The following is a 12,656-nucleotide window of genomic DNA, read 5'->3' on the forward strand; positions in this document are numbered from 1 at the left end:
TCTCTCTCTGTCCCAAAAATAAATAAAAAACGTTGAAAAAAAAAAAAAAAGAAAGAAAGAGGAGATCAAACATGAAAGAGGGTTGAGTCAAAGACATAATGTTTTTCTTAAAGACAGCTGTAAGTCTCTTCAATTCAAGGGAACAGCACAATATGTAGTTAAATGTACACACGAGGAATTAAAAGGGCCTCCGGAATTCATCTGTGCTTTCTCCTACTTTTTCCTATACTGCGTAACTAATCTCTCCTGGATATCAAAGGAAAAAATTCTTTCTACTTCACCAACTATATTAGGTAGACACAAATAGTTTTAGAAAAAATGATGGCTTCACTTTTTAACTTAAGAATGATGGTATTGAGAGGCACCTGGGTGGCTCGATCGGTTAAGTGTCTGACTTTGGCTCAGGTTATGATCTCTTATTTCGTGGGTTCAAGCCCCGTGTCGGGCTCTGTGCTGACAGCTCAGAGCCTGGAGCCTGCTTCAGATTCTGTGTCTCCCTCTCTCTCTCCCCCTCCCCTGCTCGTGCTCTGTTTCTCTCTGTCTCAAAAATAAATAAAAACATTAAAAAGAATGTTTTTAATGTACCTTTTAGGGTAAATTTTATGTTATCTATATTTTGCCACAATTTTTAAAAATTAAACAAATGTTTGCAACACAATTCTGCCATTAGTTTATAAGGTGTTAATTTTACCACATGTGTATCAGCATTAAAAATCATGGCAAATTGTGTTTTAAAAAGAATGAGGATATTATATAGCAAGTCTTCAATGAATTCTAGTGGGAATATTAGACATTTTTGCCCTTTTTAGTTATGTTGTTGGGGCCTTTCAAGCTGAGCTTAATATCAGATCCTTTCCCACAGTTTGAGTCGCTTTATTCTCATCTCAGCCAAATCTCTAAGTTAAATTCTGGTGATCGGTAAAACACATTAAATATCTTTTGTTCAACAATAACACTTGGCATCAGATAACCTTTGTTACAGGCAAGACTCACTCTGATATTATGTGACATTTTTGGTAATTGGATTTCTGTCTTGTCTTCTATGGCTGAATGCCTATTTTTGTAAACTTCCTAATATCCTAAATGCTCTATGATTGGGCTCAGACTTTCATTTAGCAAATATTTAAAGGGTCTACTGTGTACGGTGCACTACTTTAGCTGCTTAGGTTAAAATCGGGAAGAACAAAAAAAGTCTTTTTAGTACAGTATGGGAAACAGTAAATCATAAATGTAATTAAGCTACAAATGGAAATGTTCCTGGAATGCTTGAAGGACAGCAATGAGTATGGATGGACAGAGAGGGCAGTAGTGGGTCAGAGAGGTAATGAAGAGCCAGGTTAAACAGGGCCTTAGGAGAACTATAGAGGCATGGTTTTAATTTGAGAGAAATTAAAGGCATTGCACTTTTTTAGAAAAGTAATATGATCTTCCCTCTCTCTCTGCCCCTCCCCTGCTCACGCTCTGTCTCTCTCTCTCTCTTTCAAAAATAAATAAACATTTAAAAAATTAAACAAAAGAAAAAAGGGGCACTTGGATGGCTCCGTTGGTTAAGCGTCCGACTTCAGCTCAGGTCATGATCTCAACGGTTGGTGAGTTCCAGCCCCAACTTGGGCTCTGTGCTGACAGCTCGGATCCTGGAGCCTGCTTGGGATTCTGTGTCTCCATCTCTCTCTCTCTCTCTGCCCCTCTCCTGCTCGTGCTCTGTCTCTCTCTCAAAAATAAATAAACATTAAAAAAATTTAAAAAAAAAGAAAAGTAATATGATCTCACTTATATTTAAAAAAATTTTTTTTAACGTTTATTTGTTTTTGAGACAGAGAGAGACAGAGCATGAATGGGGGAGGGTCAGAGAGAGAGGGAGACACAGAATCTGAAACAGGCTCCAGGCTCTGAGCTGTCAGCACAGAGCCCGACGCGGGGTTTGAACTCACAGACCATGAGATCGTGACCTGAGCCGAAGTCGGCCGCTTAACCGACTGAGCCACCCAGGTGCCCCTCTCACTTATATTTTAAAAGACTCAAAAAAAAAAAAAGACTTATTTTAGCTACACTGTTGATAATAGATTCAGGAGAGTCACAAGTAGAAACAGGGAAACTACAGCCATAATACAGGCAAGAGGACTTCTGTTTTTGGTCAAGATGGAGTAAGAGTGACTAAATTTACCTAGCTATCTGAAATAACTAAAAAACCAGGAAATAATATATAAAATGAGTACTGGACATCAGGGAGAAGAGAATGATTCCTTAGAGAGGGAAAACAGCTAAGGTGAGCCCTGTGATTGCCCCCAGCATACTATCCGGGGGGGTTTCTACGTCACAGTGCAGGGGAAGGCAATCTAACAGTGGCCGAGCGGTCCTACCGAGTTTAAGAAATGGAGCTGGGAATTAGAGAACCAACGCAGCTAGAATTTGGGCAGAGTGCCAGAGAGGAAAGAGCTGCACACAGAGTACAGAGGCTGCAGAGGGTCACTCTGAGGGTCTGGATGAGTTCTGAGCAGCACGTGCATATGAAGAAACTCCCCAAGGACGCGAAAAGAACCACCTGAAATCATGAGTGGGAACCGTTCCTGGGGCTCCCAAGAGGTTTGGAATCGTTTGTATTCCCCCTAGCCAGAGTGGAAAAACTAAGTAGATCATGGGACAAAAAGTAGAGAACTCAGAAGGGTGTTGCTTCAGGACTTGGGGGGGAAAAATTGCCCTAGACTGAAGGCTGCTCCATCACACCTAACAAGCTTAAAAGAAAGCCTCGATCGCCGCTGGGGCAAACAATAGATTAGCCAAGGTCTTAAAAGGGAAAAAAGGTGAGGAATGTGAGGACCAGATGGGTTTTGAAAACTCCAACCTATTCCTGGGATCTAGGAGGCCACATGCAGGAGTAGGGCTGTGCACATGCTCAGAAGAGACCTGAGAAGATCCTAGGCTGTGACTTCTGACTGGCGTTGAAACTATACACAAGCAGGAAATGATGGCTGAGATAAAGTTGTAAACTGCCTGGGGAAATAGAGAAGATGTGCTCCAATATGCACAAAGAATCCCTCAGCAAAGACTGAGAGATTTCCCAGTTTTAGGCCTTAAAGGAAATTTCTCTCCAATTATTAGCTGACCCCTGAGCTAATGGAGGGGCTTCAGTGTCTCTACACAAAAAACAATACAGAATTTGCAGAATCGGTCTGGAAGCGTCACTGAACAAACAACAACTACAACAAATAGCAACGACAACAAACCCTGGGAAGGGGAGAGACTCTGATTTCCAGAGTTGCTTAATTATATTATTTGAAATGCCCCATTCCCAACAAAAAATTAGGACGTATGCAAAGAAATAAGAAAGTGTGGTCCATACATAGTGGGGAAAGAAAGCATTCAATAGAAAGTGTACCTGAGGAAGAGCAAATGATTTACTAGAAAAAGACTTTAAATCAGTTATTTAAAATATGTTCAAAGAGGGGCACCTGGGTGGCTCAGTCAGTTGGGCGTCCAACTTTGGCTCAGGTCATGATCTCCCAGTCTGTGGGTTCGAGCCCCGCATCTGGCTCCATGCTGACAGCTCAGAGCTTGAAGGTGCTTTGAATTCTGTGTCTCCCTCTCTCTCTGCCCCTCCCTTGCTCGCGCTCTGTCTCTCTGTCTCTCTCTCTCTCAAAAATAAACATTAAAAAATTAAAAAAATAAAATAAAATAACTAAGAGAACACTATATCTAAGGAACTAAAATAATGTTTGAGAAAAATGTCTCATCAAATAGGGAATATCAATAAAGATAAAAAATATTAACAAGATCCAGATAAAATTTCTGAAGTTGAAATATACAATATCCGAAATGAAATAAGCACTAAAGGAATTTTGAGCAGGAATAATAAAGAAGCAGCAAACTTGAAGATAGTTCAATTGAAATTATACAATATAAAATGGGGGAAGGTATGGAGCCATATATATATATATGTATATATATATATATAGAGAGAGAGAGAGAGAGAGAGAACAGTTTTTGTAAACAATTAAAATTAAATTTGTATTCATCCAAGTTAGATTGCTATCAATTAAGATGTTACCAATTAAAAAAAGATGTTAATAATAAACCACAGAGCAACCACTAAAAAAATAATTAAAATATATAAATAGAAAGAAATTAAAATGATACCCTTGGAAAATCTATTTAACAGAAGAGAATGCAATAATGGAAGAATTGAAGAATGAAAAGACATAGTAAGTGGCAAAATGGCAGATATAAATCCTCCTTTACCCTTATTACATTAAATGTAAGTAGATTAAATTCTCAAATGGCAGAAATTGGCATATGGCTATGTAAAAGGGGGGAAAATATGATCCAATTTTATGTTGTCATTTTAGATTCAAAGGAAAAATAGGTTCACCATAAAAGGATGGTAAAAGATATGGCATGGAATACTAACCAAATGAAAACTAGAGTACTATACTAATATCAGACAGTATGGTTTTAAGACAAAAATTGTTATGGGAGACAAAAAAGGACATAATGACAAAGGTTAGTCTATCAAGAAGAAATAACAATTAAACATGTACCTAATAACAAAAGCCCAAAAGTCATGAAGAAAAAAAAAAAAAAGAACAAAACTAAAGGGAGAAAAAATACACCATTTTCATAATGGATAGAACCAAGCAGAAGACCAGTGAGTAAATAGGAGACTTGAAGAACAGTGTAAACCAATTACACCTAATAGACATCTATGGAATACTTCAATACCCAACAACAGCAAAAGACATATTTTTGTCTAGCATGTACAAAACATTTTCCAGAATAGAACATATGCTATGCCATAAAACAAGCCTCAATAAGTTTAAAAAGAATTGAAATTATAAAACTTATGTTCTTTAGCCACAATGGAAGAACTTAGAAACCAGTAACAGAAAGACATTAGGGAAATTCACAGGTATTTGGAAATAAAACAATATCTAAGTAATCAATGGGCCAAAGAAGAAATCACAAGGAAATAAGAAAATAATTTGGGATGGATGAAAATAAAGACACAATATACAGAAACTTATGGGATACAATTAAAGCAAGGGTTATACTGTAAACCACCTACATTAAAAAAAGAAGAAAGAACTCAAATCATTTACCTGAACTTGTACCTTAGGAAGGAAGAAAAGAAGAACCACGTAAACCCAAAGCGAGCAGAAGGAAGGAAAGAATAAATATTAAGAGTAGAAATGAATGAAATTGGGAATACAAAAACAATCCAGAAAATTCAAAACAAAACGAAACAATGTTGGTACTTTGAAATGATCAACAGAATGGAGAGACCATTAGCTAAACTGACCAAGGCTGGTTGGGGTGGTGGTGGTGGGAAGACTCAAATTACTGAAACTATGAATGAAATAAGGGACCTTACTGTGGACTCTACTGAGCTAAAAAAAAGATTATAAAAGAATACCATGAACAATTGTATGTCAACAAACTAGATAATCTGCAAGAAACAGACAAATTTCTGAAAAACCACAAGCTACAAAAACTGACTCAAGATAATATACTGAAATAGATACGTGAAAAATAAAGACGTCAAGTTACTAATAAAAATTTCTGACACAGAAAATCCCTGTCGAGGTGGCTTTGCCGATAAACCCTACCAAATGTTTAAAGAATGAATACCAATTCTTCATGAACTCTTCCCCCCCCCCCCCAAAAAAAAGAACAGTAGGGAACACTACTCCACTCAGTCTGTGAAGCCCATATCACGATGATGCCAAAACTTGACAGAAACATCACAAGGAAAAATACAGATTAATATCTCTTCTGAATATAGAGGAAAAAAGTCCTCAAAAAATACTAGCAAACTGAACAGTTGTATATAAAAAAGGATCATATGCCACCGCCAAGTGAGATTTATCTGAGGAATGCAAAGTTAGTTTAACATCCAGAAACAAACGCAGTAATGTAATACACCACATCAGTAGAATAAAGGGCAAAACCACACAAATATCTCAGTGGTTGCAGAAAAAGTATTTGACAAAATTCTATACCCTTATGTGATAAATAAATTAGGAATAGAAGGAAACACCTTTGATTGGATAAAGGACATCTCTAAAGGCTGACTCAACATTGAGAAATCAATTAGTAGGGGCACCTGGGTGACTCAGTTAAGTGCAGACTCTTGATTTCTGCTCAGGTCATAATCTCACAGTCGTGAGATTGAGCCCTGTGTGGGAGGAGACTGTTCAGGATTCTCTCCCCCTCTCTCTGCCCCTCCCACGCTCCCATTTGTGTGTTCTTTCTCTCTCTCCTCTCTCTCTCAAAATAAATAAGTAAACATTTAAAAAAATCAATTAGTATAGTTATGCCTGGCTGGCTCAGTCAGTAGAGCATGTGACTCTTGTTCCCAGAGTTGTGAGTTCAAGCCCCACGTTGGGTATACAGCCTACTTTAAAAAAAATCAATTGGGGCGCCTGGGTGGTTCAGTCCGTTAAGGGTCTGACTCTTGATTTTGACTCAGGTCATGATCTCACAGTTCATGGGTTCGGGTCCCATATGGAACTGTCATCACAGAGCCTGCTTGGGATTCTCTCTCTCTATCTGCCCGTCCTCCTCTCACGCTCTCTCTCTCACTCTCTCACTTTCTCTCAAAATAAATGAATAAACTTAAAAGAAAAACCAATTAGCGTAATCCATCACATCCATCATATCAAAATATGATATCGACAGAAGTAGACAAGCAGGGGAGGGGCAGAGAGAGAGAGGGAGACACAGAATCTGAAACAGACTCCAGGCTCCGAGCTGTCAGCACAGGGCTGGAACTTGGGAACGGCAAAATCATGACCTAGGCTGAAGTCGGACGCTTCACGGACTGAGCCACCCAGGCACCCCTGTGGGAGGATTTTTAAATGTAAATGTGATTTCTTTAATGGATATAGGACTAGTGAAATGATTTTTTTCTTGAGAGAGCTTTGTAGTTTTTTGTAGTCAAAACATTTCTCCATTTAGCTGAGTTGTCAAATGTGTTGTCATAAAGTTGTTTATAATATCTCCTCATTATCTTTTTGATGTCACTAGGATGTTCTTAGTGTTTTGTACTTGCCTTATTTGTTAACTTGGCCTAATCTTAAATCTCCCCAGCTGGCAGGGAAGCTAGCATACTTAACCAAAGTCTCTACCTAGAAAGTTTTCTCTAAAGACATTTAAAAATTCTTAAGTTTCCTTCAATTACTCCTTAGGAGACTCCATGCATTTGAAAGACTGGCCCATCATTGAGGATATGAGAGAGGCAGGAGATATATGAAAAGACTGAATAAAATCAGTGAAGTGAGGGGTGCCTGGCTGGTTCAGTCAAGGGAGCCACTCTTTATCATGACTTCAGCTCAGATCATGATCTCGCGGTTTGTGAGTTCGAGCCCCGCGTTGGGCTCTGTGCTAACACTCAGAGCCTGGAGATTGCTTCAGATTCTGTCTCCCTCTCCCTGCTCCTCCCCTGCTTGCACCTCTTTCTCTCTCTCTCTCTCTCTCTTTCAAAAATAAACATTAAAAAAAGTAAAAAATAAAAATTTTAAAAAGTCAGTGAAATGAAAAGAATCTGAATAAGTCACTCAAGGGTCATTCTTCTTCTATCAGTTAAGTTCATGTTTGAACAACCTGGGCAAATGACATTTTAGCTTAGTTTCTTAAAACTTGTTTCACAAAGATTCTGTTACCTCCCTTTAGCCTTCTAGCCCAAAGATAATCTATCTGAAAGGATGCTTCCTAATGTCTGTGCTCATGTGACTGTCCATTTCTGCTCATGCCTTGTTAAAATAATTGCTTTGATCTAGTCTAATGCCCTTCGTCCCTTGGATGGGACCCTTGTACTCTGATTCCACCTACTAGTTGGTGCCTGGAATAACAATGGATTTTTCCATCAGTCCTCTTTTACGGCTGTGAATATGGAATTTGTTATTGATGGAAATCGGCATCTCCTTTAGGAACTTGGTGACACTGTTTGGATTTTAAACATCTTAATCTTAATCTTTAATCTTACTCCTTCAAATTCCCATACAATATGTCCAAAGACCTTAATAAAGCCAGACAGGATAGCAAGGCACTTTTAGAAGAATGCTCTTGGAATTTTTATAGAATCCTATGATGGCTAGTTGTTAGACAAATTTCTGAAGATCAGTCTCTACTGTTAACTTTTCAGTTATTGGAGAAATAGAATAAATTCCACATAAGTTCCATGCAAATGTCTAATTGATATGTGACAATAGCTTAATGATAAATTTATAATTAGATCTTTTTTTCCTTAGCGATTGCCCTAAGGATTACCAATAATAACTTAATTTATAATAATCTAGTTTACATTAATGCCACCTTAATTTCAAGAGTATATAAAACTTCTGTTCTTATGTAGCTTTGTCCCTTACCATGCTGCTGTTGTCAGAAATTGCAGGTTTATACATATATGCCCAACAACTTGCATTTGTAATTATTGCATCATGCAGTTGTCTTTTATTTTTTTTTAATTAAAAAAAAAATTAACGTTTATTTATTTTTGGGAGCGAGCTGGGGAGGAGCAGAAAGAGGGAGACAGAGGATCTGAAGCAGGTTCCGAAAAGTGAGCGCAGAGCCGGACGTGGGGCTTGAATTTACAAGCCGTGAAGTCATGACCGAGCTGAAACCAAGAGGCGACCATTCAATTGGCTGAGCCACCCAGGTGCCCAAATTTAAAAAAAAAAAAAAAAAAAAAAAAAAAATTTAAGTTTATTTATTTATTTTGAGAGAGACAGAGTACAAGCAGTGAAGGGGCAGAGATAAAGGGACAGTCCCAAGCAGGCTCCTCGAGATCAGAGCAGTTCCCAACACAAGGCTTGAATTTACAAAACTGTGAGATCATGACCTGAGCTGAAATCAAGAGCCAGAAGTTTAACAGACTGGGCCACCCAGGTGCCCCCTGCAGTTGTCTTTTAAATCAGATAGGAAAAAAAAAAAAAAGCATGAGAAACAAGTAGTACATTTATACTCTATTTTTATATTATCTATGTAGTTACCTTTATTGGTGCTCTTTATTTTATTTATGAGGATTCAAACGGTGCCTGACAGCCTCAGTAGATAGAGCATGAGGTTCTTGATCTTCAGGTTGAGTGTTCAAGCCTGTTGTTGGGTATAGAACTTACTTAAAAAAAATACATGAGGATTCAGGTTATTGTTGAAAGTCCTTTTATTTCAGCCTGAAGGATTCCCTATAGTATTTCTTGTAAGGCAGATTTGTTACTAAGGAAACCTCGAAGTTTTTGTTTATCTGGGGGTGTCTTAATTTCTCTATTTGGAAGATATTTTTGCTGGGTATAGAAGTCTTGGGTGACAGTTTTTTTTCTTTCAGTACTTTAAATATATTATCCCTTTTGATCTCCATTTTTCTTTCTTTGTTTGTTTCTTTCTTTCTTTCTTTCTTTCTCTTTCTTTCTTTTTAAGATTTTATTTTCTTAAGTAATTTCTATACCTAATGTGGAGCTTGAATCAACAACCCAGAGATCAAAGTAACTCTAAGGACTGACCAGCCAGGTGCCTCTGATCTCCATGGTTTCTGAGAAATCAGCTGTTAATCTTACTGAAGCTCTCTTGTTCATAAGGAATTGTTCTCTCTTGCTACTTTCAAGTTTCTCTCTTTGTCCTTTCATAGTTTGATTCTAATGCATCTGAGTGTTGGATCTCTTTGAATATATATATATATATATATATATATATATATATATATATTATTTTTGAGAGCAAGAGAGACAGAGCACAAGTGGGGGAGGGGCAGAGAGAGAGGGAGACACAGAATCCAAAACAGGCAGATCTCTTTGAATTTGTTACATTGGAATCATTGAGCTTGGGAGTGTAGATTAATGATTTTTATCAGAATGGGTGAATTTTTGGCAAATGTTTCTTCAAATATTGTTTTCTGTTCTTTTTCCTCTCACCACCAGTTTTGCAACTTCTATTATGAGTAGGTAGGCATGCTTGATGGTCTCACGGGTCTCTGAGCCTCTGTTTATTTTCATTCATTCTCTATTTTTTCTGTTCCTCAGACTGGATAATCTCAATCGACCTAGCTTTCAATTCACTGATTTCTTTGTACTGCCTACTCAAATTTGGTGTTGAGTCCCTCTAGTGAATTTTTCATTTCAGTTGTTTTATTTTTCAACCCCAGATTCATTTGAAAACTGCTATCTCTTTATTGATAGTCTCTATTTAGTGAAATATTGTTCTCATACTTTCTTACTTCTTTAGACATCTTTTTTTCTTCTAGTTACTTGAACCTAATTAAAATAATTGGTTTGAAGTCTTTTGTCTAGTAAATCCAGGAACTTTGGGGGCTATCTCTATTGATTTCCACCCACTGTGTATAGGTCAGACTTTCTTGCCTAATAATTTTCTGTTGAAAACTGAACATTTCAAATAATATAATGTGACATCTCTAGAAATCAGATTCTTCTGCCTCCTCAGGATTTATTATTGTTGCTGTTTTTATAGTTGTTTTTGTTTGTCCAGTAACTTCTGAACTAATTCCATACAAGTTTTCAACAGTGGAGTTTTTCAAAGTCCCTGTGGATATCTCATTCCTCACCTTTTCTTTTCAAGCATTTTGGTTAGTCTATTATTTATGCCATCATCTTAGGCAGCTATAAAACATTCAACGAAAGCACTTCCTCCATATCCCTGAGGTATGTAGCAGTGGGCAAGTTTGTATGTGGTTGCATAAAGAAAAGACTTTCCAGTAGTCTTCGAGGGAACCATTAGCAGACAGGTCAAATAATAATAACATTTCTTTGGGAATGAGATTATTTCCACCCTTCCCTCTTCCATTATTAGAAATGCAGGCTATTATTTTTTAGGGTTACTACGGAACTGGGGCGTGGGAGACGGGACTAAGGTAAGGAAAAGCCACAAAGCTTGCTGCTTTTACCGGGATTCAGCTGTTTTTCTTAAAAAAGTGTTCTCTGGATGGCTGCAAACCTTTGGTTGATTTCCAGGGTTTAACGCCGGTTCTATTTTGCCAGGATTTTGTTGTTGTTGTTGCTTTTAAGGAGGGACAAAGTTTTAGAGATACTTACTACATGATTTTTGCTGAAATCACCCCAATTAGACCTTTTTTGCTCTCATTTTAAAAATTCATTCATACTTATTAAATGCCTACCACAGACAGACACTGTTCCAAGTGGGCTAGGGATCCAACATGATGGTTCAGTTGCTGTCTGAGTTTCGGTCTGGTTGAGTGGCAACCTTTTGCTCTGATGCATTCATATTTGACCTTTGACACATTGTATGGTTTACTCAAATGGATTTGAGGAAGAAATAGTGAAGCCTATAATTTAGTAGAGAAGAGTGGAGGAGACACGGAGGCAAGCAAGGAGTGGCCCTAACTTCAGCTGATCTAATCCCTTCCATCCCCAAACTATAGCTTGATTTGTTTGATTTTTGCTCTCTAGCAGTAGAGTCTCAAGTCAGCAGTCCTTGAGTGGGTTGGAAACAGGCCCCTCTCCTCTGGTCTGAGGAGAACAGAAAGCTGGCCTGCTGAGAATACCAAGGATAGTATTAAGGTATTTTTTTTTTTTTTAGAGATAACCAAATATGGTGAGCTAGTAGCTTTTCAGAGAACAAAATATTCGAAGAAAATATTAGCAGGTGGAAGACCTAAGACTATTTGTGAAAAAGCAGACTGGACTTGAAAAAATAACATCATTGAGTTATATAAAATATAAATATAAAAAGTATTTTTAAGGGGCGCCTGGGTGGCTCAGCCGGTTAAGCGTCCAACTCTTGGCTGGGGCTCAGGTCATGATCTCACGGTTTTGTGAATTTGAGACCCACATCAGGCTCCATGCTGACAGATTGGGATTCTTTTTTTCTCCCTCTCTTTCTCCCTCTCCCCTGCTTGTGCTGTCTCTGTCTCTCAAAATAAATGAATAGGCTTTAAAAAAAAAATTTAAAAAAAAATGAAAGGATCAAGAAAGTTGGAATAATATAAATAAAGAAGAATTCCAAGCACACCAGAGCAATTTTTTTTCTTAGATGTACTGATGAGTGCTTATCACCACTAATTTTTTGGTGTGGATGAATTGGAAATTTATGAGTACCCCTGAATAACTATTACATATATTATATAACTGTAAATATAGTTAACTTAGTTATGCCTAAGATAATAAATAGTATAAGATAATAACCTATTATGATAAAATAATAACAATAATATAATATTATATATAATTTATATAGTTTATAATTTATATAATTTATATATAATTTATATAATTCTTATTCCACAAATACTTTTATTATTTACAGTAAAGGGCCATATGCAAGAACCCTTTCAGGTAATAAATTATGATATCTATTTAGGCTCAAACCCTCATGTCAGGATCCTGATACCCAGAACAAAACTAAGTAGGGTAACTCTTTACAGAATAACTATGAACGTGGCTGTTCCCTCTGTATAGGCTATGTGATGTGCCAGCAATAGGATTTTATGCAGTCTAAATTTTGGAAATTATTAAACCCAGGATATTTTCCCCTAAGAAATTCTACGCAGATTATCAGGCTGACAACTGCGTTCAATAGATTTTGAAATGGATTAGAAGAGATAAAAATATTTGACTGAAAGCATAGTAAAGAGCAGTAAACAACTCCCACCTGAAGGTCAGCTAGCCTCCCGTAGAGGGGTGTGTATTATGGCAATT

This window comes from Panthera leo, chromosome B4, assembly GCF_018350215.1.
Source record: "Panthera leo isolate Ple1 chromosome B4, P.leo_Ple1_pat1.1, whole genome shotgun sequence".
NCBI lineage: Eukaryota > Metazoa > Chordata > Mammalia > Carnivora > Felidae > Panthera > Panthera leo.